The 25,344-nt window shown below is 52.4% G+C and overlaps 1 long non-coding RNA gene across 1 annotated transcript; it reads right to left on the reverse strand.

Annotated features, from left to right (window-relative positions):
- Positions 1 to 7,794: 7,794 nt before the first annotated feature.
- Positions 7,795 to 25,120, reverse strand: LOC112588961 (uncharacterized). Its single transcript, XR_003113141.1, has 3 exons — positions 23,257 to 25,120; positions 20,098 to 21,018; positions 7,795 to 7,858 (listed from the first exon to the last, which is right to left on the reverse strand). It is a non-coding gene; the product is annotated as an uncharacterized LOC112588961 (long non-coding RNA).
- Between the last annotated feature and the right edge of the window lie 224 nt (positions 25,121 to 25,344).

Raw genomic sequence — 25,344 nt, forward strand, 5'->3', positions numbered from 1 at the left:
GTATCGCGGAGTATATACGATATCAATGAAGTTACCGGAAACGTGCACGGTCAATAAGGTATCCTCATGAGCGTTACTGACTACGGTAACGCGCTCCCGGTATGGAGTTTGCGCGGTTTCACTTAAAACCTATCACCGCCGACAAATATTGTAAATATAAGGCTGTTGTGCCTCTCAGAATCCCCCGGTCGATTTCGTCTCGCGGCGGAAGCGCTGCTCGTCGCGCCGACGGTGAATGAAAGAGAAAAGAAAAGGGTAGGAGGAGAGGACGAACGCGCGTTCGTATATATCCGGGAGAAAAATCGCGAACGTGAATTCTAGCAGTCAAAGCGCGGAAGAATGAGGATGCGTGGCATTTTCGGCGAATAATCCAGCGCAGCGCGCTACGACGGTAGGAAAAGAGCGAGACGGTAAAATCTCGGCGTCGCGCGACGCGCGGAGAGTTGCTGTTAAAATTTAATCGTTCCGCCAACGACATCGCCGAAATATAATTCCTATTGTGCCGAAACACGCGTATCGAGAGGGGGGGAGAGGGAGAGAGATAGAGAGAGAGAGAGAGAGAGAGAGAGAGAGAGAGAGAGAGAGAGAGAGAGAGAGAGAGAGGGAGAAGAGGAGAAAGAAAAAAGAAGAAAGACACAGAGACGACGACTCGGTCGTTAAGATCCATTTTAAGCATCCGCACGATGCATATCGCGCGAGGAAAAATTCAACGCTCGCCTGTGTGCGAAACGCGGAATTTAAAACGTTGGAGCATAAATCCGAGCGTTTTACCCGGAGGACCGCATTAGTGCATTCATCGTTACAACGAGTACAGTTACTCCCCCCGGTAGCGGCAGCGGCAGCTCGTACTTAAACTAAAGCCTCGCTCGCGAGACAATAAGGGCGACTCCGTAATGATAATTAATGGACTCGTGGTTGTCCAGAAACAAAAGTTCCCTTCGTAAGGCCGCACGTGGCCATACACACAATTTGCCGCACGTAACGAAGCCTGCAGTGCAGATAATGTTGCAGAATACGCGGGAACAACCGTACCGTAAGTAAGGAACAAAAGCCGACTGGAATAAACATCCTGCGCGTCTAAACGTCCAACGTCTATTGGCCGTCTCTCTGCGCGCCGGTAATTCGCTAATCGAGAGCACGCGAAAAAGTCCAACGACCGCACGCGAACGAGACGCCGCGAATCTTCCAACTATACTTCCCGGGTCGACTAGAAGCACGACAGTTCGTCGCATCGAGACAGATTCCTCGATGGGATTGAAAAATCGTCGTCGAAAAATCGACTCGACTCACAAAGTGTGATGTCGCGACTGTCGTAACGTCGACACTTCCAGCCGCGCTCTAATAACGCGTCGGGACGCCGATGTCTTCCAGTTTGTGCGCGCGTTTCGCGAATATGACGTCGACGGTGATATGAGCAATTAAGCTGCACGGCGCGCGAAAGAGCCGGAGAAGAGAAGAAACTAGCGTCGAGCTAACACGCTACGCTTTCGCATTATTACAATTTTCAACGGAGAGCTCGCCGACGCATGCTATCAGCACGAAAATTAAAGCCGTTCCGCTCGCGAGGCGAGGCGAGGCGAGCGTCTCGGCGAGATTCGCGACGTTCCCCCGAGCGATAAGACAGCCGGGACTCCATCTTGTAAAAGGGAAAACATAGTGGACGAAAACGAGAGAAGAGGAAATTGTGCGACCGACTGTGCGAATATAATATTCCACGTCTGTCGTCGCTGCCGCTGTTGTCTCCGCCGCCGCCGCCGCCGTCGTCGTCGTTGTCAACGTCCTTCTCGAAAGTTTAAAGAAAACCAAGTCACCGCGCAGCATTATCCTTTTACACGAAGAAGAAACACGAAGAGGAGAACTCTCGTCCGCTCAACGTTCGCGCGACGAGCCGCGCGATGAATTAAGAATACCGCGCGCGCGCGCTGATGCTTCCTCGCCTCCGGCTTTCCATGAATAGAAATAACTTTAACGCGATTCCCTCGGACTTAGCGCACCTTCGGAGGAGCCCCGCCCGAGACATCTCTCGCCTCATTTCTCCGGCGAAGCCGCGGTTTCGCGTCCGCGCTCGCCGATCGCGAAATGACGCTGTGCGATTTAGCCCGCGCCGTCGGATCGAACAGCGCGACATTCGCAGCTGCGCCCGCCTCCTCCCGCACTCCGTCGCGACGCGTCGACCTGTTGGACACGTTTCAGCCGCAAACACGGCACTCGGCGGCGCGTTTCGAACGCGACGCCGCGACACGCGCGCGTCCAAGTGCAGTATATTATAATGCAGGCCGCAGATGCGCCGGACGCGTAACGAGAGCGAGAGACACAGCCGGTTGATAAATTTCGCTTATCTCGGCCGCTCGGCGATATTTCGCAATGGCCGCGGCGTTTCCAATGCATTTCAAATTCGCCGCCGTCGACCGCTCTCTGCCTAAACTTGTCCGTCTGCTTGACTCGCCGCCAGCGTGTGTCAGCGTGCGCGTTGTCGAGCGCGCGATACTCTCCTTCGAGGGAGGGTCAGATTACTGGAAAATCGTGCTTGTTTTTGATCATGATTTTGTGACGAGCTGAATAAATGTGCAAGAATGAAAATTTTAGATATAGTTATACAACGTATAAAGAGTAGAAAATTTTGTTTATTAACAAATACTCGTATAAATATACGATATATGTAGCTGAAATATATTCTCCTTTGTTTTCAAGTTATTTGTTTTTGCAGTAATATCTCGGCTCTCGGTGGCCCGATCAGAGCGAATTTTAGCTAGAAATCTTGAGGAGGCTTATCATTATCCGGTGAACCACTATCAAAAACTATAAAAAAAATCGAACAAAATTAACAAAATGGCGGCTATTATTAGGAAAAAATTCAAATTTTTAAATTCTTTTACAATAAAAAAATTAATATCTTGAAATGAAATATTTTGACGGAGTTGTCCATGGTTCACCTGAGAGCCACATGAACAAATATTATTGCTTTAACATTTCAAATCGATACGAAACTCAGTTCCGGAGAAATCACTGTAAAAAGTTGAACAATAAATTTTCGAGAAAAACGCGTTTTAAATTTAAGTGGACGTATATTTATATGAGTATTTGTTTAAAAACAAAATTTTTCTACTCTTCGTATGTTATATAAATATATGTAAAATCTTCATTCTTGCACACTTATTCAGTTCGTCACAAAATCATTATCTAAAACAAGCGCGATTTTTCTAGTAATCTGACCCTCCCTCAAAGTCCCCTTAAATGGATATCGTCGTCGTGCCCGATACGCCGCCTTTAAACCGGCAGAGAAATCGATCGGCTGATTCGAGCGACGCGACGTTCTCGCCGACGAGGAACGCTGAGGACTCGCGTTCTCCCGGATCAACTTCGGGGAGAAGCCGCGGCCGGAGAGAGATCCTCCTCGGATGGACATTATCGAGAGACTCAAGGGGAAGCGCCGTTAAGTAGATGCTGTCCGTGAATCACGGCCTTAGATTTCTCCGGATCAAAAGAAGAAGGGATCAAGAGCCCCGCCCCCCGCCCCCCCCCGTTTGCCGCGCGTCAATGCCGACACATCTGAAGGGGATGAAAGAGAGAAGAAGGAAACAATCGACGGGAAGTGCTCCTTTCGGAGAATCGCTGCGATTTCAATCTCGACCGACCGAACGAAAGCAAGCGGCACGGAATGCGAGCGAGGGGGAAAGTAATCGGCCGCGCCCGGGCTCCTCCTGCGACGAATGTTGCGAGTCCTGGCAGACGGGGGCAGGGGCAGGGGCAGGGGCAGGGGCAGGGTCGAGAAGCAGTCAATCGCTGTGCGCGCCACGCAGCGCAGCTCGAGCTTCGAGTTTCGCGGCCGATAGCCGCGGGATTACACGTCATAAAGGTAGCGCCAAGTACATATAACGAAGTTACAGCGCGCGCTGCGCGAAACTCGAAATTAGTTTCGGGAGCTCGCAACTACGTCGCCCGAGTTGCCAGAAAGTGTCCGATGCCACGTCACTCACAATTCCAACGGCAGGGTACGCCGCGAGCGATCGAGGAATCGCCGTTGAATCGCCGGCGAAATAAGCCGTTACCGAGCGTGGTAACGATTATGATTATGATTTTCCACGCGTGCCGTATTTACCGCACACGCTCGCGTTCCGTCAAGCAAAATCCGCGCGTTCGACGGCTCGCCGTCGCGACCCCGTCGAAGAAAATCGTTCATCGAGCTTGATAAGCGCTCGAGCTAACGAAGCTCGCCGTTGCGCTCGTGCCGCGAACGGCGGGTTGGAATAAACGAAACAATAAGTTCGGATGAATGTTGTCTCGTTAAATCGACGCGACCTCCAAGCCGTTCTACTCGCGTCTCGTAATAGCGACGCTGCGAGCGCAGCTGCTGCGCTTGCACGCTGTAATTTAATCCCGCCGGAAGACACGAGCGACGTTTAATCGCATTCAGCCAGTCGCCCGCGCATCACTCCGAAAAATAGACTCCCCCCTTGTTTGTGCCCCCCTCCCCGCTCCTCGGTGTTATTAGACTCCGCTCGTCGACATGTGAGAAACTTTCGTCGCGACCTCTCGCTGCCGCGCTCGAATTGTAAACAAAGTTAAGATCCTGGACAAGATTAAAACAAAAACTGCACGCATTTGAAAGTTAGATGCGCGCTTAAATGGAGTAGTCTCTTTTAATCTAGAACGCGACTCGGGAATTACAAACTTCGTGAAAGGAATTTACCGTAAATGCAAGTGCGAGGGGCATCGCGCAACGATAACAATGCGATAATGGTTTTTTTTTCTTGTCCTCCTTTTTCGTTCACTTTCTTTCAAGGCACTTGAATCGTTTGAAACCATTATCGGCACGTCGCGTCGGCACGTAGTTACCCGGTAAATCCCCTCCCCCTCTCCCCGCCTCTTTTATTCCAGCGGATTGCTTCGCAGCGTATCGAGCCCTCGGTAATGCAGCCACGACGAGCGGTCTGACAGCTGTCTGCTCGTGCTCGTCTCGTGCAAAATCGACGCGCGCGCGCGCGCCTCGCGAGCAATTAAACGACGCGCGTACAGCCGCTGGCGTCCGCACGAAATTCCGCGCTCAAGTCGCGTTTCCTTTGATCAACAAGCTCGAGCGGCACACGAGAGAGAGAGAGAGAGAGAGAGAGAGAGAGACGTACCGACGAGTTTAAATTCGCGAGTGTCTATGTTCGGCATCAAGGACGGCTCGAGTGGTTCCGGCTGCGCCAAGTGCACTTCACCCGCCGTCGCTGTTCGCGCCTCGAGCCGCGCCAAAAACTTTTCCGCGCTGTTACACCTCTAGACGCCGAAGCATCGAGTATCCCGCGAGATCGGACTATTCCCTCCCCCCGCCGCCCTGCCGGCACTCGAGTCAATTCCCACAATTCGGCCGAATTTTAAAAACATCATCCCGCCCGGAATTCGCTCGACCTTCCTGATACGTAAAACGTGCACGTCGCGAATGAAAACGTGCGCGCTCTCGGATATATATAGAGAGAGATAGATAGAGAGAGAGAGAGAGAGAGAGAGAGAGAGAGAGAGAGGGAGGGAGGGAGGGAGGGAGAAACCTATAGAATTTTGTTTATTTCATTATAAATGGAATCTTCGAACAGATGCTGCGCCCTCTCTCTTTTTCTTTCTTTCTTCCTTTCCCGTAAGCAAGTTAACGACAGCGGACGGAGAACAATGAAACTATCTGATTGGAAAGAATTGAGGAATACCGAACGGAAACGGATCCTTCGCCTCTGCTTCTCAATTTTTTCCTACCGCTGTCTGTCACGGTCGGAGAACTTACCCGGCCGCGTATTTGCTTAAACTCCTGATTTGATTTTCAGATGCCCTCGAGCTTCGCGGCAGCGGCGAGAAAACTGACTTTGGCGCCGGTGGAAAAATTTCCGGGGAAACGCGAGAAAATCTATCCGGGAACTTGGGCGGCGACGACGACGACGACGACGACGACGACGTCGATGACATTCGACAGCGCAGGTGCTTTGAGCGGATATCGTCGAGCGGCGAGGCGTCAATAGCCCCGACCGACTACGTTCGTCTAATCGAGCGAAAAACGGTGACACGCCCGGATGACGTATTACAGCCGAACGGAATCGGTTAAACGTTAACCGGCCCTAATTTCGCGGCAACTTCGTCACGTCGTGTCACTGCTCGACAGTCCCGGACGCGACGTGTAATCTTGACGCCATTGTAGCGAGAGCTGATAGAACACGAGTCGCGGACAGGGTCGGTTTATCGGCTGCCGACGTGCGTGCGTGCGTGCGTGCGTGCGTGCGTGCCTGCGTGCCTGCACACACACATACGCACGCGTGCACACGTGCATCGGATGCGGCCGGTGCAGCTGCAGACAGATGCACCTGATTAATCTCCGATGCGGAAGCCAGCCGTAGCCGGACGAGCGTGGCATAAAGTAAAGTGGCATAACTGCGTGACGGACGTGGACGGAAATGGAAAGGACGGTATTTCGGCAAGCTGGCAGGCGCGAGCGACGAATCGATTCGCGATCGCGAGCCGACCGACGATCGAGCCGGCGCCGTCTTGACCGCCGGCTGTTAATCAAACGCGCTCCACGACGCCGGAGAGATTCCATTTTTCGCGATTTCCTCGAGCGCTGACACTTTGGAAATTAAGGACGACGAGACTCGAGGACGGAGAGAATCGAGCGGAATAAATCGCCGGCGCTTTCGACGCTTTATTCTCGCGCAACAATAGCGCGAGAAATCGTCGCGCCGGCTGCCGATAAATAACGACGAGCTGCGGAAAACAGGCCTCGGATCTCGCCCTGGCAAGCCCACCCAACCGTGAGGAGGAAACTTCCAGGCGTGAGCCTCGGCAGAGAGCTCGCGATGAGATTCGCGCGTCGCGACTGTCCCGATTAAATTCGGTCTCGACTTTGGTCGTTCGTACGACTCCGCCGCGGGAATCTCCAGTGATCTCCACAGAGGTGGGGAAACGAGGAGGGATTATGAGGCATTCTTCTAAATGCTCCGGACAACGGGTATATATCGCTCTATGGCGAGCCCCTTCTTCTAAGAAGATTCATCGCCCAGTGGGGCAATTTCCATCGCGACGATGACTTACGTCGAAGTGAGCTCATTACTCAAACGCGATCTACGGCAGATATCCGAGGTGTCGCTGAGTATAATCGAGTTCCTTCATGAACCGGACTTCTTTTTACCCTCGCTACCGCGCGAGACAGACACACGCGACGTGACTGAGAAAAAGGAGAGATATTGCACCGTGCGATATACCCGGGACTGTTTGAAAATAAAACAATATCAGTCACGTCACAAAGTGATCTCATCGCGCCGGTAATCTCCGCTTTACCGCTCAGACACACCTTCAAATATTCGGTAATTAGGTGGCCGTTATCAAAGGCAAGAATCAAGAACGATCAGCGTTATCGCCGACGCGACGATCCGCAGGCGCGCGGAACGAGTCGGATTATGAGCGTTCTCTCTCGTGAAATCCTGATCAACTTGCGTCGAGCTCTCCCCCCCGCCTCCGTTCGCTTCGTCGGAGAGCCGAGTTTGATCGTCGCGAAGGAGAGACAGCGAGACACTTTCGCGGATTTTAATCCCTCGTGCTGCTTCAATCCGTTAAACGTCCCTGCCCTTTCACAAGAGACTTCGGGCGCCGATCGGGCAACCTTCTCGACATGCCGTGCACACGGCGACATCGCTCATGAAGGTGCTCACGAAGGTGCAGGAGAAGGAAATTGTGAACGTGCGAGAGCAAGGAGAAAATCACTCACCCAACAGCGCTTGGAAGAGCCTGCTCTTGAAGATACGTATGACGCGCTCGATGGCTAATCGCAGCTGTTTGTCTTGCGGCCTCGTCAGTTTAGCGTGGTAATCCTCGAGGAGCTCCAGAGCTCGGTGAGCCTCTAAACAGACAGACAGAGGGTAAACAATAACAAAATTCGAGAGCCGCCGAGGATTGATTTCGCGCGCTCGGCTGGATGAGATCTTATCGCCGCGCCGCGCCGCGCCGTTTAGCCGCGCGCACATTTCGCCGTCACTTCGTTATTAGCTATTGCCTTTATTATCGCCACATCAACACTGATTAACCATATTTGCGAGCCATTGCAAATCTGTCGCATGTTAAACGTAACCCGATACAATCCGTATGCCCGCGCCGAAGGATCGCTTTCGCACGTTTCATTAATTAAACATCTCCCAATGCGCGGTAATCAATATACTATATATTATTGATGTTACACTTCCCACGCACCTGGCATCGGCTTTTAAATCGAGTTATGACCTGAAATTTCGATATGCAGTTCGGATGTTCGCAACGCGCGAGCCGGCGACCCGAGAGCTTGAAAATAGGATTGCTCGCAAAGGACCAGCTTGCGTATGAATAAAAGCGGAAGAATAGCGAGAGAGGGGGAGAGAGAGAGAGAGAGAGAGAGAGAGAGAAAAAGAGAGAGAGAGAGGAAGAGAGAAAAGGAGAGAGAACGGAAGAATGTGAACGCGGAAGAGTTTAATCCGCGAGCGAGGGAAAAAGAGAAATTGGGCTAACGCGGCAACACTTTGCGCCAATTATTCGAGTCCTCGGAAATAAATAAAAGTGCTCGTCCACGCGAATATATCGAGCTATTTTACCTACGACTTTAGCTAACGTTGAATGGTACGCGAGCGACGTTATAGTAGCGCCAATGAAAAAAAAGAAAGAAAAAGAAAAAAAGAGAGAGAGAGAGAGAGAGAGAAAGAGTTTATTATTATATACGATTCTCGACTCGACGTAGCGTACAAACCGTGTTCGCCGGCGCAATCTCCCGGATAGATTCTTCCGCGCTCGGCGTTACTTATTTTTAGCGTGTACGATATCGGGAGGGAAAGGGGGCGGGGAGGGGGGCATCCCGATATCGTGCTTTGTAAACGAAAATTTTTCAACTGCTCGCTATATATCATCCCCACGCAAAAGGAAGAGGGTGGATGTGCCGTATCCTAGCTATTCCCGCCGCGTTTCCTCTTTCCGCTAGCCATCATAAACACCGTTCCCTCCTCGTCGACGTAGGAGGGAAAACGTGAGCGCGGAGCCATTCGGAGGGTTGAAACGACTCCGGGAATCTCATGCCCGGTGAGTGCAAGTCGAGAACAAATAACGGCAATTGCATCGGTTTCATGGCAACGCCGACGATGCAACAGCTTCTTCCGCTCAGCCGCGGTCTTCACTTTTTCTCCCATGATGCGGAAAGTGCTCTCATTGCGCGAAATACGATTATAAGGGCGCCGATGTATTTACACGAGAGACGCCAACCCGAGGAGGACGCTCTGCTGCGCGCGCGCGCGCGGATCTATCCTCAATACGTTTCGCCGAGTCGACCATTGTTATCAACGGATCCGGCCAACGTGATCGTGCAGAAACTATCTGGTCTCCTCGAAATTGAATAAGGAATTTATAGAGCACGACAGGGGCGTCGGACTCGTTCCCGCTTCTTGAATCTTTTTTATCTCTGACTTCATTCCCGCTAAATCTAAACGTCGCGGTGAGAGACTCGGCCAACCGGGAGAAAGAAAATAGACGAGGCGGCGGATTAATGTCAAGTCGGTATCAGGCAGACATTTGCCGGGCGGCAAATTTTCAAGTCGAGCGGATTTGCGAAGGAACAAGTGCGCGCGAGTCCACGCGCGGCGCAAACACAGATCTCTCGTGGTCGTTTGTACAATTAGCATCGTCACGATGACCGTTTGCGCGCACTTGTTGATCCGCCCCGCTGTTCCCAGGAAGCCACAGCTTCCGCGGGACGAATGGTTTCTTATCCATCGGCAGCTCGGGCTCTCTCGCTCTCTCAGCACCGGGATATCCCGTCGGTCGGGACGGCAAACACGAACGTAAACGTCCGATCGGACGGATAATGCGCCTTTGGATCCTCTCGATTTTCCACCTCGTTCCCTTTACGATTCACGACGAGCTCGTCCGGCTACTGTCGACGCTCACTTTACATTAAAAGCTCTGTCACGGAAGCGATAAGACCAACCTTGCGGGGCGGCGCAAATATTGAGTTGTTCTACTTCGAGCGTACTCTTGCCGCGCCCGTCGGGGAGTTCTTCAGCAAGATCCAATCGCTCTCTCTCTCTCTCTCTACTCATCTACCGTCGTTCTACTTCATTCTTTATTCAGCAATATTCAGCGTAATTTCGCAATATTGTAATTCGCGCGGATTTCTTCACGCGCAAAATATCACGAGGGGCTTCCTCCCTGGAAGGAAGACTTCCTCTCTCTCTGGGATGTGAGTACAGGTGAGGAAAATAAAGAGAAACTTCGCGTAGTTATGTATATAGTGGCATTGCGAAATAACGGGGACGAGCGCAAGTAGAACGTGACTGGGCATTTTTTACACGCGACTTTGCCGCGCGTCTGGGATGCGTCGCAACGGTGGTTCTCGCGCTGGATTACGCGGGAATCACTTCTCTCACAAAGCACGGTCCTCTCAATCACGAGGAGATGAAGCCGACCAAAGGCGCTATCGCTTCGAATCTCTCACGTGACACACCGTCCAGCGCCATGTTTCGTACGAAAGGTGAAAAAGTGAAAAGCTCGCTCTCTCTCTCTCTCTCTCTATTCCTTTCTTTTAAGTTATATCACCGGAACACGGATGATATTTGCTCACGGTTGCACCGGAGAGCATCTGGCCGTCTATGCATGCTTCCGCGCGCCAAAGCTTTCCGGAAAAGATTAAACGAAGAGCGAGCAAGCAAGCATGTGCGAGAGAGGAGAAGAGGGAGGGGGGAGGGGGTGGGAAGGGGAAGAAGGAACGAAGCGAATGAAATTTCCCGGCTGTAATAACATGGCAATGGGCACGTCATCCGGCCTCGCAAACGACAACGAAACTATGCCGAGTATGGCCGTTTATCCCGGCTTTACGCTTCATCCGACTGCACGTCGCTCTCTCTGTGAATTATAACGCCGTATCTCCTTTACGAGACGCCGCCGCGCCGGTGCGCGCTCGCTTGATTTTCAGGCGCGGGTCGAGCCGAGACCGTCATGATCGTCGGCCATGTTTATCAAAGCTCCGAGTCCCGACCCGTGAACCCGGGACTTTTATTAAGAAAGGGATACGCTGCCCGTCAATGGTCGGCCCCAGACCCACCGCGTCTGTCACGCACCTCGATTCGAGCTCGACAACGACAGCGGTAACAGCGTGTCAGTCCAATTATTCCTCGTATATTAGATATCAAACGTTACCCTTGCTCGTGCCTGCGAAAATAACGGTGACACGGCGGATTACTCGGCGCGTACTCCCGACGGATAAAAGCCGCTCGCTGACCGCGCGTTCAGCGTTAATCGCCCGACAGTCCGAGCTGCTGAGCCTGATTTATCTCGCACGAAGCACACGTTATTTTACACGAAGGATCAGACATTTGCGGCGCCGCGAACAAACACGAATCACAGATTACAACACAGTTCAAGAAGAGTACAATTGCAGTGTTGGCGACGCGAGGAAAGAGACGACTCGTCGTCTAAATTACAAATTGATCCTTCTCGGATTGTCCCGCGTCTATTGTAGCCTTAATTCCCGAAATGATTGTGCGAATTTTATCTCAATAATACACGGAGAAAAATGTCCGCCTCGAGTGAACCAATCGAATTTCTGACGAAGTACGAGCCATTGAGAAATTCCGCTTGAAAACACGAGACTTCTGTTGAGGTTAACCAGAAGTGTCCAACGATTCCGAGTGAATTCTGCGAACTTGAATCGGAACTTTTGAATTCATATTTCAGCAGAAAGTTGTTTCACTCTCAATCGAACATTTCTCCCTGTGCAAAGTAGATTAAAGGCGGAAAATGTCCCGAACGCTCATTTCGGGCTTTGTTTGAAGATCCGATTTAAGGCAAAGACCAAGGGCGCCGCAAACCAACGGCTCTCTCACGATGCACCGTTATTTTCGTCTTTCATTAGGCGAGCCGCTGACACAGTTCGTACGCAATAATTAAAGGGAACCCCGTCCGCGTTCGTCTAATTAAAGCACAGTAATTATCGAAGTGAATTACGAGCCGCTACTCTCTTCCCCGGTCCCTTTCGTTCGGGGGGAAACGACGACCCCGCACTCGAGCACCCGAGAAAGCGCCAATAAATGTTTCATTCGTTGTAACCGTATACATGTCAAAACGGACGTTACGCGGAAACGTTACTATTTACAAAAGTGCCGGGTGTACGTTACACGATATCTCCAAAGTGCGAAAATATTTTTACACGCGCGCGCGTATCGAAAATCGCGCAAAAACGCGAGGGGAACGTCCTCGCGCCGGCTATGATCTCTCCGCGCAATTTTGTAAGCAGCATTTGTTCGACGCGCTTGCATCGTCGATTCTCTCTCTCTCTCTCTCTCTCTCTCTCTCTCTCTCTCTCTCTCTCTCTCTCTCTCTCTCTCTCTCTCTCTCTCTCTCTCTCTCTCTCTCTCTCTGTCGCGTGACGCTCTTCTCGTTCGACGACTTTTCCAAACGCCAACACTAATGAAATATCCGCGACTCGCACGTCGCAGCTACGTACGGCTGCGATTTTATTGGACAACAACTTCCTTGCGTAATTTCATATACAGCGCTTAAATCAGAATTCATCATGCTGAGGGGAAAAACGAACTATCTGTGTTACACCCTGTGTAACACCTGACGCACACACGTGCGCGCACGCTCGCTGAAATTCCGTAGACGGCACTTTCGATCGCTTTTATAACTCGCGTGATAACGTCGCGTTTACATAAGCGCAAACTTTAATAGGCCTCAACGTGCGCGTAGCGAAGAACTTGAGAACGCGATCAGCCGGATGCTAGCGATGACGGAGGTAAAAAGCGCGTGTCGAACGACAGCGGAACAATTCGATGGAGATAGAATCTCGATTCTCCAATGCGGCGAACAAACGACAGATCCGTGTAAACTTTCATCCCCTATGGCCAACTTGGTTCTCCGTCGCAAATTTCTCTACGTCAAGAGATGTACTCTTCGCGATCTTCTTGCGAATGTTAAAACGTATGAAGCTTTCGCGACGTTAAGTTCAATCGAGAAAATGTAAATGGGGGAAAGGCGGCCATCCGTTACTCTTTTATAACCACATATATAAAGACAAATGTCTGTGCGCGCGTATGCGATGTGCGCGTGCGTGTGTGCGTGTGTGTGTGTGTATGTGTGTGTGCGTGTGTGTGAAGGATGGTTGTCATAGCGAGACTCGTGAAAAATGAGCCATGAAACATCCTGAACGACTGATGACCCGTGCTGTACACACTTCGTATATAGTAGAACGTTGGATGAAGACACACACGAGCGCGTCCCGCCGGTGCGTCGTACATTCTCTCAGACATATGAAAGGGGGGGAGGAGAGAGGACAAAATCGCGCGAGAGATGGCAATAAGCGCGGGACGACTTGTGTTTTCAAGTTACACGCAACCGAGCCGAATTAACGAGTCAACACAAAGTTCACCGTGCGAAAACAAAACTCTAACGAGTTCGCGCGCTGCGCGAACGAAAATAAAAGAACAGCCTCGAAAAATGCGCGCTACTGTTTATAAAATAATCCCATTCGAGGCAGATGAATTTTCGCGAATTTAATCCGACCGAATAACAATCAAGCGCGGAGTCGCGTAAATTCGCGGAAACGCGACGGCGACGACGGCGGCGGCGGCGGCGGCGGCGGCGGCGGCGGCGGTGGCATTTAATCCTCGACGCCATATTCGGTCGTGATGTCTGGCGCGCAGGATAAACAAGCTAGCTGCGGAATACAGATTTTCCGAATTTGCAGATTCGCCGCAAGGATATCGGCTTGTACCCGCGGAATTATGTAAATTTCGAGTAATTGGATCTCTTCCGCGCTCGCCTTGTTGTGGGAATACGCGCGCGCGTGACAGCGTTTCGTGTAAACGCGAGAAGGATAAACATTTTACTCGCGAGAGCGCGACATGAATTCATCCGGATCTCGCGGACGATCGCTTCATTTCGTCCGAAAAATTCACCTCGCCCTTAAAAATCGTCCGAGGATTTTTCTCTCTGATTTACCGGTGTCACCATTCGTCGAAAGTACGAAAGAACCTGTCACGCAAGAATGTCCGACAAAACAATTTATAAGCCAATATAAAATATGTATAATGAATGAGTCCCGACGGTGGCGGATGAATGATGGAATTTCGCTCGCCATTGTTCATGTGTGGGGCTCAATTTCGTTTCTTCAAATGAGAAATTCTTCATTACACACATCGCTTCATCGACACCTTGAGAAACGCGCGCACACGCACACACGCACACACGCGTGTATAAATATTTAATTAAAAAAAAATTATAGTCTTCCCGCGCAACGGAGGTATCCTGCGTATCCGCGAATAATGGTAATGTCCAAAACACAAATACGCTTAATAAATTTTCTGTCGGTTGCGAACGACTGGACTATATTTGCGATCCCTTCTACCGTCGTTCGTCGTTGATAGAAAACACAAATCGGTCGTGCGAAACTGCTATACGCAAAATCTGCGAAATCCGCTATTTTATCCGTTCGGCAAACTGCACGGCAAACTGAGTGGGGAAAGTAGATCAGAAGCGGATTATCATTCGGTCCAGTTATCTCTAATTACCAGCGCCGATAGAACAATGCACGCCCGTGTAATATTAAGGGATGGGCGCAGATAGTCGACGCGCGTAACTCGACGTATCCAAGATAGTCGGATAACTGCGGATTCGCCTTGCCCGAGAAGACGCGGGATGGGAGGTTCGATTTATCCTCGAAGGAGCCGGGGGAACATTGAAGCGATTAAGGAGCAGAATGTACAGAGGAACGATGGCCGCCGCCGTAATCCGTCGGCGTTTAACCCCAAAGTCGCTCGTTCTCCGAGATATATTTACTCGCGTGTTCGCGCGACAAGAAAGTAGAAATTCTAAGGACGTGAAATTTTCTCAGCGACGCATTTTCCTATCTCCAAGCTAGATCCCCTGCTGCTCGTCCTTAAATTACGGTTTACTCGCAATATTTCAGTTACGTATGAATTAAACGTGTTTTCCTTTCCTTTCTCAGGAAAACGCTTCGACGTAATGGAAAAGAGGATTTTAGCGTAGCGAGGTTTAATAATCGCGTAATGTACCGTCCGATAGGAGACGTCGCGCGTTTGTTCGACAGGGAAAATTGAGTGAGAAATGCGTAAATAGGAATCGCTTACAGAAAATCACGTCGACAAGAACAGTGAGCGGTGGTACTTGAATAGAAAAAGAAAAAAAACGGGAGAAACGCCTCCCGACGTTATTGAAACGTTCATTATATCATCGTAGGACAGCGTGCGTTACTTCCACTTTGCCGTCGTCGTGCACATACACACACATCCAATCGCGTTCCTCTTTCCTCTTTCGTCGAAGCTTGTCTTAAAGGGAGCGGGCGTATGTGCGCGGAGGTGTAGCGCAGTGCTTCGCGAGAGCGCGTCAAACAAGCTTTTATTGAAATCGGAATGTGTCTGGCGCGCTACAGAGCGGAGTGAGCGGAAATGCAAATATTACCTTGATCAGGATGAAATCGCAATAAGACACACTTCGCCCTCGAACCGCGCTCATCCCGAATCTCCCTCGATCGCCAGTCGCGCGCGTACGCGTTAATTAGAGAAATGCCCGCCCCATCGATTAGTGTCGGCGCGAGGGACCATCGAGACGGTCCGCACGCGAGACGAGTAAATATACGGAACTGTTATCCTTTCGGTGTTGTCAGCGGCACTCGGCGGCCGGCAGGAAGAGCGGCAGGAAAAGCGTGTCGCGCGTACACAGCGGCGTGTATGGGAGCTGGCAGATGCAAAGGCACTCGACAACGAGAGAGAGAGAGAGAGAGAGAGAGAGAGAGAGAGAGGACGAGGCGGAACGTAACGGGGAATAAACTGTGCGCAGCCGAAACGACGAAAAAACGCGAGAGAGGACGAGAGAAAGAGTGCTAGAGATAGGGATAGGGATAGGGATAGAGATAGAGAGAGGGAGAGAGAGGAGGAAAGAAAGAGAGCAACGACCGTTCAAATGCGACTTCGCATTAGCGAAGGAAAAGAGCAGAAAGTGGCCAAAAACCAACCGCACCGCTAAATGCGTTCCGCCGCGCTCGTGTTCGTAGCTGCAAATGCGCTTAGCCTCGACGTGTTTTACGTCCGTCTCGGCGTCGAGCCTAAGACACGAACGTTATCGTTTTTTCCGCAGCCGTTCGCGAGCGACGTGATGGGCGATCGGCGAGGAGCAAACGCGCGATGATGCGACGAGAGCTGATCGAGAGGTGAACATCGCGCAGCCGATGTTCGCGTTTCACTCGCGCGACACGGAGTGAGGAAATGTCAAGTTGGAGCGAGGATCTGCTGCGACTTTTCGCGAAGATACTCCTCCTCGGTGAAGGATTAACATTGATAATAGATGACGCGGAGACGAAGAATACGCGAGAGAGGCGAGAGCTCCGACGCTTCTTTCTCGCTTGAAATCCGCGTCCAGCGAACACGCGACAAGATTCATCTCGCGTTCGCTCGCGATTTCTCCGTCTTTTTATCGCGAGATTCCCGGGAGGAAAAAGTGGCTTTGCATAGGCAGCCACTGACACATGCAAAGATACTCTCTCCCTCTCTCTCTCTCTCCTCCTCTCCTCGAAAGTGAATCGCCGCGCAGAGTAAACCGGCCTCCCTCCCCCCCCCCCTCACTCTCTCTCTCTCTCTCTCTCTCTCTCGTCGACGAGCAGAGAGGAGTAGCCAGGGGATGGCGATGGGCGGGCAGGCAGGTGGAAAAGTTGACTCAACGTCGCGAATCCTTTTTCCTCGCGCCTCGACTATAGGAAAACGTGAAACTCCTTCCGCGCTGGCGGAACAACTGTCTTTCATATCTCCCTCCCCTTTTCTCTCTTTCTCCCCCTCCCTCTCAATCTACATTCCACTAGCCCCTCTCACGTACTTTCTCTCGAATTCTTCTATTAACCTCGTTCCTCGTTCGAAAACCGCGGTTATCGCTACTCGCGACTCCTCTATTATTTACGGACAGCTGATAGGTACGCTCGCGCGATAGCGCGAGAATTTTCGTGTTTTAAAGCTGAAACTGTTCGTCTATGGTGAATTCACGTGGCAACGGTGCTACGTAATTATTAAACAGCGCGGAAACCTAACGAGTGAAACCTTTGCCCCGGGAAGACGTCCTGTCAGACGCTCGTAGTGAACGTGAAGAAATACCACGAAGAGGGATCATCCTCTACATTTTAGATGAGCGACACACCGTAAACCGTTCACTTTGACTACGGCGGTCTGCGATGTCTGCGGTGGTGCAGCTCTAGCATATAAGCTCCGAAGATGTAGCTCGACGTTCTGTCGTTCTGTTAATAATGTCCAGTGCGAGCAATTTTTCTGTTATGCAAACTCGTCTCGTGATAATCACCACGCGATAATTTTCGCGCTAACTGAACGCTACGCATTATTACAATATATTTTATGGCCATTAAAATTCATTCAGCGCAATTTGATTTGCCCCACGCGCGGAGTATATCGTTCGAATCCACCAGATAAATCCACAGTCACTCACACATCCACCTCTAACCGTTACAACGCCGCGACCTATCGACCCGGAACACTCGTTTCCATCGCGATTTCCACGTCATCATACGAATGAAATTCGCGGCTCGGCGAATTCTTCGCGAATCCTTCTCAAATTGAAACGCGCGGAGCTCGGACGACGCGGTGAACGTTAATAGACAACGCGACAGCGATCGCATATTGCAGTTCGCGCAGTTCGGCTCGAAGAACACGAGGTTTGATGGAATTAAAGCGGAAAAGAGAGAAAGAGAAATAGATAAATAGGTAGATAGATAGAGAGAGAGACACAAGAGGAGGGAGAGAGAGAGAGAGAGAGAGAGAGAGAGAGAGAGAGAGAGAGAGAGAGAGAGAGAGAGAGAAAGAGAGCGCCGCACCCCCGAGATTAATCACGACCACGTGTCAAGCGGATATAAGCGGCGGACAATAAAGTACAGAATCGCGAGAGCCGGGCTCAAAAGCCAGCCGACGGTACAAACAGCGCCGATTTAATCTGCGTTCTGCGCACGACGGCTGAAATGGACCACCGCCCATCCAGCGGTCGTCCGAGCCAACTGTAGCGTGAAACCGCGATAATCTCGATGGCCATTTGCCTCCATTCTCGTTCTCCAATTTTTCCTCCGGCCTCTGTGGGGTCTTGGTCGGGACGAATGCGATCCGATGCAAAGCATCGCGGATGCACGGCGTGGAAAACGCCGTCGAATTGTCGAGCGGTCGTACCGTGACGCACCGTGACGGAAGACACGATCGGAAAGGGCAACAATTATAAAGCAACGCGCGGTTCGATGTCTTACGCGAAGAAGAACACCGTCAGGTATATCCGTCAGGAGCGTGTCCGCTCCTCGCGGACATTACTCGCAAGCGAGCTGTGCGCCCGGAGTTATGATTGATGTAGAGGTTCCAATTTAATTCTTTCGTAAGTGCCGCCGCTGCAACAGCAGCGCGAGATCAATTTCCCGTTTCGCTCTTTGACATCCTCGGCGCGCGCGCGTAAATCGTCGTGTAACGCGCGCGCTCGCTCGCGCGACAGAATATTAAATTTCGCTACTTTAATTGTCGTTCCCCGTTGGCCGTCGGCGATCGACAAATCACGGACCGCAGATAAATCACGGCGATGCCAATTAGAGGCGTAATCCCTCGTCCCTCTCTCTCTCTCTCTGTCTCTCACTCGCTGTCTCTCTCTCTCTCTCTCTCTCTCTCTCTCTCTCTCTCTCTCTCTCTCTCTCGCTTTGTTGCTTTCGCATTTTTCCCAACAAACCAGCGGCGAACCGGGCAGCTGGCGCGACGAGAGAAATGAAATCGACGGTGCATTTTTCACGGGCGGGATTTTCTTGAAATCGCAACAGCGAGCTGCCGGGAAAACACAATCGCACGATTCGCGCCTCCGGGCGAGCGAAAAGTGACGGGAAAAAATCGCGGACCGTGGCGTGCCGTAAGCCTTCGGTGGCGGCGATGAGTAAACCAAAATATCTCCATCCACGACTGCGTGCATTCATTATATCATTCATACACCGATATAGTGACTTACGGCGAGATAGAATAGAGCAAAGAGACAAAGGAGGGAGGATAATCAGATTTCAAGTATACGGAACCTTTGCACCCGCATTTACGTGAAGCAATGGCAAGTCAGCGTTCGTCAAGGCTACTGCAGGAGGCAAATTGCAGGAGGGACGAGAGAGAGAGAGAGAGAGAGAGAGAGAGAGAGAGAGAGAGAGAGAGAGAGAGAGAGAGAGAGAGAGAGAGAGAGAGAGAACGCTCTACTAATAATGTTATCAGTAATGCGTTGATATCGCGTCGATCGATGAGCTCCTCCTGCGAAAACACGCCGGACAAAAAGCGAGATTCGCCGGGGGACGCTAGCGGATGCAGTTCACCCCTCGTTTACTCGATAACCTCCCCGCGGCATTTACATGCGCAACCTTCAGCGACGCGCAGCGTAGCCCCGCAGCGCGCCGCGCTTTAACCGCTCTATTATGCAAAATCTTTCGTTATCCTGCCGCTTTCCCTTGTTTCCCTCCGACTTTTTCCCCTCAAATAAGTTCGACCCGGTGCGTTACACGCTCGTTCCCTTCCGTCGGTTTCCGTCGGTGATCGCCCATAAAATTACGCTAATCAGCCGCCGCCGCCGCCGCCGCCGCCGCCGCCGCCGCCGCGGCCGTTCCCGGAAGCAACGGGCGCGGAAATGTATGCTTCACTTAAACATAACTCCTCCGCATGAAACTCCACGCGAGCGTCGAGTTGACTTCACGAAATTAATTATCCCACTTTAGTCCGCCGCGGGGCGAAATTCCTGGCAACGATGGGCAGGTAAGTAGACACTCGGAAGCGTAGAAATAATTACGGTGCGCTTCCGGCGAAAATTGGGAATCTCTTCGCGATTGCGAGCTGCGAGCGCGCCCACGTCCGCGGCGAATCTCGAGAACGACTCGAGCTCGCGCCCGTAGCCGTCGATTCTTCCGCTCTGCGGAGGCAAGAGGGAGAGGAGGATTTATCCGAGAGACAAGAGACGCAGGGGAAATGCTGTATCACGGCGATAAATCCCCGACATTGACTACAAAGTCTTTCGATAACGCGCGAGTGTTTCGTAATAAGCTCGTCGGGGCGAACAAGTACTTACGGTATCGTTCGAGATACAGAACGGTGGGAAGATAACAGCACATGCCGTTATCCCCATGCACGTGGGCATACATGTCTGCTAATTAACAGTTAATCCTCCGGCGACTGTGCGGCAGCACTGCTGTATTCCCGAGTCTCTATCGGTTCAACCTCGGCTCAACCTCGAAGAAGATTTCCACACCACCGCCGTCGCCGTCGTCCCCGCCGCGGCCGCCGCCGCCGCTGCCGCCTCCTTCGGCTGGCCGCCGGCGCATCTCGCAACAGATTCTTCCGGTCGATCGCGGCGAAAGTTTCGCGGCGTCTTTCCCGCGCGGGGAGAAATTAGCGGCGCGGCGCGCGCGGGGCAGGTGATGGGAAACTTTGGCGAATTTTCCGCGTGTCGGCTCGACGATCGATCGGCGAGAACGACTCCTGGGATATCGCGTCAACTCGACTCGCGTTAACACCAGGACGCTCCGCGACCACAACGACGACGATGACGACGTTCGAGCGGTCGCGAGAGACCTCGATCGGTCGTTCCGGCTCCGAGGTGAATCGAGTTTCGGTTTGCGCGGCGGATTAGACGGCGGCTTTCTCCGCCTTTTATTCCTATTTTCCTTTTGTTCCCGCGGAAACAACGACGACGCGGGACAACGGTAACGCGATTTCTACGATATACACACACGCGGATGCGACCGCAGACAAAAAGTCCACGCGCGCGATATGCTCGGTTAGGTCCGCTCGGACTGCGGCGTTGTTTCCGGCCGATGGCGCGATTCAGCGATTTCATCGAAATTATCCGCAAAAAGTATCTCCGCTATGCACTCGGATTTGTCTGCTACACACACCGGTATCAACAATATTGCGAAACTTCACGAGTGATCTGTCGGATGCATGTGCGAGTTTTTCTGTTTTATTCCATCTTTTTTCACGTGTGTAAAATCTATTCCAAATATACAACGCATCGAAATTGATTCCAACGAATCAGAAATAAATCCATCTCGCGAGGTGGAGAGGAAGAGAGCGAGAGGAGGAGGGGGAGGGGTGGGGGGAAGTAACGAAAGAGAGAGAGAGAGAGAGAGAGGAGCGCGATGCGACGATGAAGTTGAAATGCGAAAGTAAGTGCGTCCTGCATTGTTCGCCCGTGCGTTAACGAGCGACACTCGCGCGTCCATCCGGCGGAACGGAAGAAATCCGCGCCGCCAGTCGAGAGAGAGAGAGAGAGAGAGAGAGAGAGACCGCGACTCGGTCTGTTTACGCGACTGCAAACGGAAGCGGAAACGCTCGCAGTCAAGTGCATGCACGACGTCGCGCGTGTGCACGTGGTCGCGGGTGTCTGCATCAGACGTCCGCGATCGATTTTCGGGGTTACGCACCTGTCAACAGGTTAATTTCTCCGCCGCGCCTCTTTCGTACGACGCTTTCTTTTTAATCGCTCTCGACATCGCGCGCGTTTCCATTTAACGGCTATTCGACTCGACCGTTTACCGCAAATTCTGTCGAAAGCCACCGGAACGTACGCGGAATATATATATATATATATATATATATTCTCTCACGCTCCCTCTCCTCCTCCCTCTCAGCGTTTTTTTTTCTCTTTCTCTCTGTTCGCGCGTGTTTACGTATAATTATGAAGCCAGCAACGCGTGCAAAGCGGGATTACTCGATGCCTCAATTAGTCAACGAAACGATAAGTCCCCGCGAAATTACCGTCGTTACGAAGCGTAGCGCGCGACTCAGTTGAACTTTGCCGATGATTATTTACAAGCTCTTATTGCGCCTCGCGAGCGATTAGGCTCGCGACTCGCACGCGATCCTAATGGGAGAAGACGCGCGTACAATACACTCGCCCGTAAAATTGATTACTGACACTGATCCCCTGCTCTTTCTTCCCCTCCCCCCTCCTGCTCCTCTTCGTCGCGATGCAATTACGTTAAACGTCCCCAGTTAACGAGTCACCTGAGGTTGTCGTTATTCTTGCGGACACTTAAAGACGGCGAGAGCGATTGCCGGTGCCTCGCAACGCGGCGCGCGCAACGCGCGGCTTTTCGCGCAACGGCCCGCAATTTTGCCCCCGTGGGATTACATTTTTATTTACAATGAAGCGCTCGGCGCGCGGCGGAGAGAGGGAGGCGGCGGCGGATATTTCGGACATTTTCATCACACGCTGCGCTGCTGGCGGATTATACAAATCGTTCGATTGTTCGCGATTTCGACTGCGTTTAAGCGCCGTCGGCAAGCGTCCTGGAGCGAGAGCATACCATCGCCATGCTCTAATTATGTAATTTCTATGGAAACAGTTTCCATTTCCATAATGAGCTTGCGAACGAAATTATCGGTCATTACACTAACCGGTCCACTCGGAATTTGCATCTCCGCCAGCCCACATCCGAAAATGACGATTACGGCCGAATGTGCCTTCCTACGGCTTGTTAACACCGCCTCGCAATATCGATTACGCGAGCGCGCCCGCTAATTTTCAGGCGATGAAACTCGCGCGCGGCGTGTATCCCCCCACGAGGCCCTCCGTTTTTTCCCCTCTCTCTCTCTCTCTCTCTCTCTCTCGGAGGGAAGTCAACTCGATACATTGGGGACGTGGATCAGTATGTAATTTCACGGCTACGCGCGATTGAATGTTGCGCGGGACGCGGTGTTTCTTGTTTTTTTTTTTTTCGCGGTAAACCTTCGCAGTCGGTAGCGCACGCTATAGGTACGTCCTCGCGCTACCCTCGCGAAATAATATGCCGGCTGGAAGTGCATGCGCTCTGAAACGTGTATTATTGCTATTGCGGGGCGACGAGAATTTAATATTACATGAGCTACTCCCACCGCCGCGCCGTCAAGAGAAAGTGAGGAAATTTGACGATGACTCTCGAGCCATCTCTCTCGAGGGGGCTTTAAGAGACGTTAAGAGCAATCTCGAGTTGCGAGGGCGGGCGTATCTCGTTCTCCCGTTCTAGGAGATGAATCGTAAGAGAAAACACGAAGGAAGAATATACGCGAATGGAAGAGAAAGGAGACGAAGGCGAAGGAGACGAAAATGTGTTCCAGGCACGAGAAGCGGCCGATGGAGATCCCCGTCGTTTAAGGGCGTGCTTGGCAGCGCGACGATGGTAATGTCACGTTCCGTCCGCGCAATTACACCGAACGGGCAACGTAACGAAACCGCAAACAAAATTACCGCGCGACGCACGTCGCTAATTGCCAGACACAGTAACGACGACGACGACGACGACGACGACGACGACGACGACGACGACAACGACGACACTTCGCGAAAAGTCCAAGTGGCGCAGAGAAGCCAGGCGGAAGTGAACTCGCGAGACACGCGAGTAATGCGGCCGCGCGCAGCTTTCCCGTCGTTTTCCGCGACCGTCGTGCGCGCGCGAGAAAAGAGATTACTTAATTCCGCGCGCGAGCGCGGCTTCCGCGAAACGACAAGAAATTTCTCCCTCATTAATCGCGCGCGAGCTTTCCAAGGAGCTCGCGTCTCGGATAACAACGCAACGGTAACGCCGTCGCGTCTTGCGTTCGCAGCGGAGAGACGAAAGTCACGTCACGAGCGGACCTCTCCGTAAAACGTGCGTAAAAGCTTCTTCACGCTTCGCGGGGTGGCACTGTCAAAAGTCCGCGCGTTCACAACGCGCCGGGACTCACTCTCGTAACTCTCTTCTCGCGTCGTTGCGCGCTTGGCGCACTAAAATCGCGAGCACGGTAAGATTCGCAGGCGTCGGGCGACACTCCGCGGGATTAGCCGCGGATCATCCTAGCGAGCGTCCTCGACGAACACAGCTTCTTCCTCGACCGCACAGACGACGACACTGTACCGATGCGGCTCGGCAGCCGCCTGGCTTCGTCGCGCCAGTAATCACTTCGTAATCCTGCGCTACACGCGCCGATCACTCGCGCGACGCGACCGCCGAAAGAGAGAGTCGCGCGACAGTTCTCCGTCGCCGGGGAATTTGCGACAACGAGCGACGACGTGCGGGAGAACTCGCCGCTGCTTCGAGGTCGATAGGGCTGGAGCGGAACGTTCCGAACGCGCCCGTTGCGCGCGCGAAATATGCGTGGGCACGTGATCCGCGACGCGATAACGAGCGCGAGAACTCTCTCGCTCTCTCGTTCGCTCCTCCCTCTCTCTCTCTCTCCCTCTCTCCCTCACACTCTCCTCTCGGCGGAATTTCACGAGGGTAGTGCGCGGCACGCACACGCGACGCCCGCACGGAGCGGCACTAACCCGCTGACTGCCGGAGTCGCCCCTTTTCCGCCCGCCTCGACCCGTCAGCCCCTAACCCCGAGGCTATTCCCTGGTCCCCGCGCGGTCGACCTACCACCCACAGCAGCACCACACCACCCACCACCACCCGACCGTCACCTCCGCCGCCACCTTCGCGAAACCGCCGCGCTCTTCTCGCCGGTGTCTATTACTACGAGACGATGTTGACCCTTCGCTCGCGCGCGCGGAATTTTCTGTCGCTGCTGCACGTCGCGTCAGGGCCGCCGGCTTGCCCCAACCGTTCAACGTCAGCGTCCATCTCCCAGGAATTTTGCGCATTACGAGGCGAATTCGATTTCCGAGAGCGAGGAATTCCGTTTTCTTCCTTCGTGCGCCCGAGATGCGTTCGGCTTCGACAATTACGCTGCGAGCAAAATTCCGAGCCTTTTTCCTTTACGAGCAATCGGCATCTTTTTCGTCATAGTGAGCGATATGTCGGCCGAGAACCGATCGGTTTCTCGGCTGCAAACATGGCCGCTCGAGTGAATCGGAGAGATGTGGACGCATGCGGACAAGAGAATGACAACCGAGAGAGATAACCGGTCTTACAGCCGTCGTTTCGCGCGCTCCAGTCCACGTCATCGGCGGAGTCGAAAGCCTTTCAAGACGCGAGGATCTCTCGAGGACGAGGGGATAGAAGGAGCGCGAAATGGAGGATCTCGTCGGCCAATCTAATAGCTTTTTACGCCTTATTACTCGCCGTTGCGCTCAATCAGGGGTAGCGATTGGAATAGAAAAATGGTCGCATGTCATACATTCAGGTTGAATATATATGCGAGCGGGCGAGAGGAAGGGGAGAAAGAGAGAGAGAGAGAGAGAGAGAGAGAGAGAGAGAGAGAGAGAGAGAGAGAGAGAGAGAGAGAGAGAGGAGGCGAGATTCACAGCGGAAAAAGGTTCGAGCAACGTGGATTCTCGCGATAAGTAATACGGAGCAGAAGGGAGAACACGTCCGTATAAATTCCCGGAACTTTTAAAAGACACGGCCATATCTCA

This window comes from Harpegnathos saltator, unplaced genomic scaffold (assembly GCF_003227715.2).
Source record: "Harpegnathos saltator strain DR-91 unplaced genomic scaffold, Hsal_v8.6 scaffold36, whole genome shotgun sequence".
NCBI lineage: Eukaryota > Metazoa > Arthropoda > Insecta > Hymenoptera > Formicidae > Harpegnathos > Harpegnathos saltator.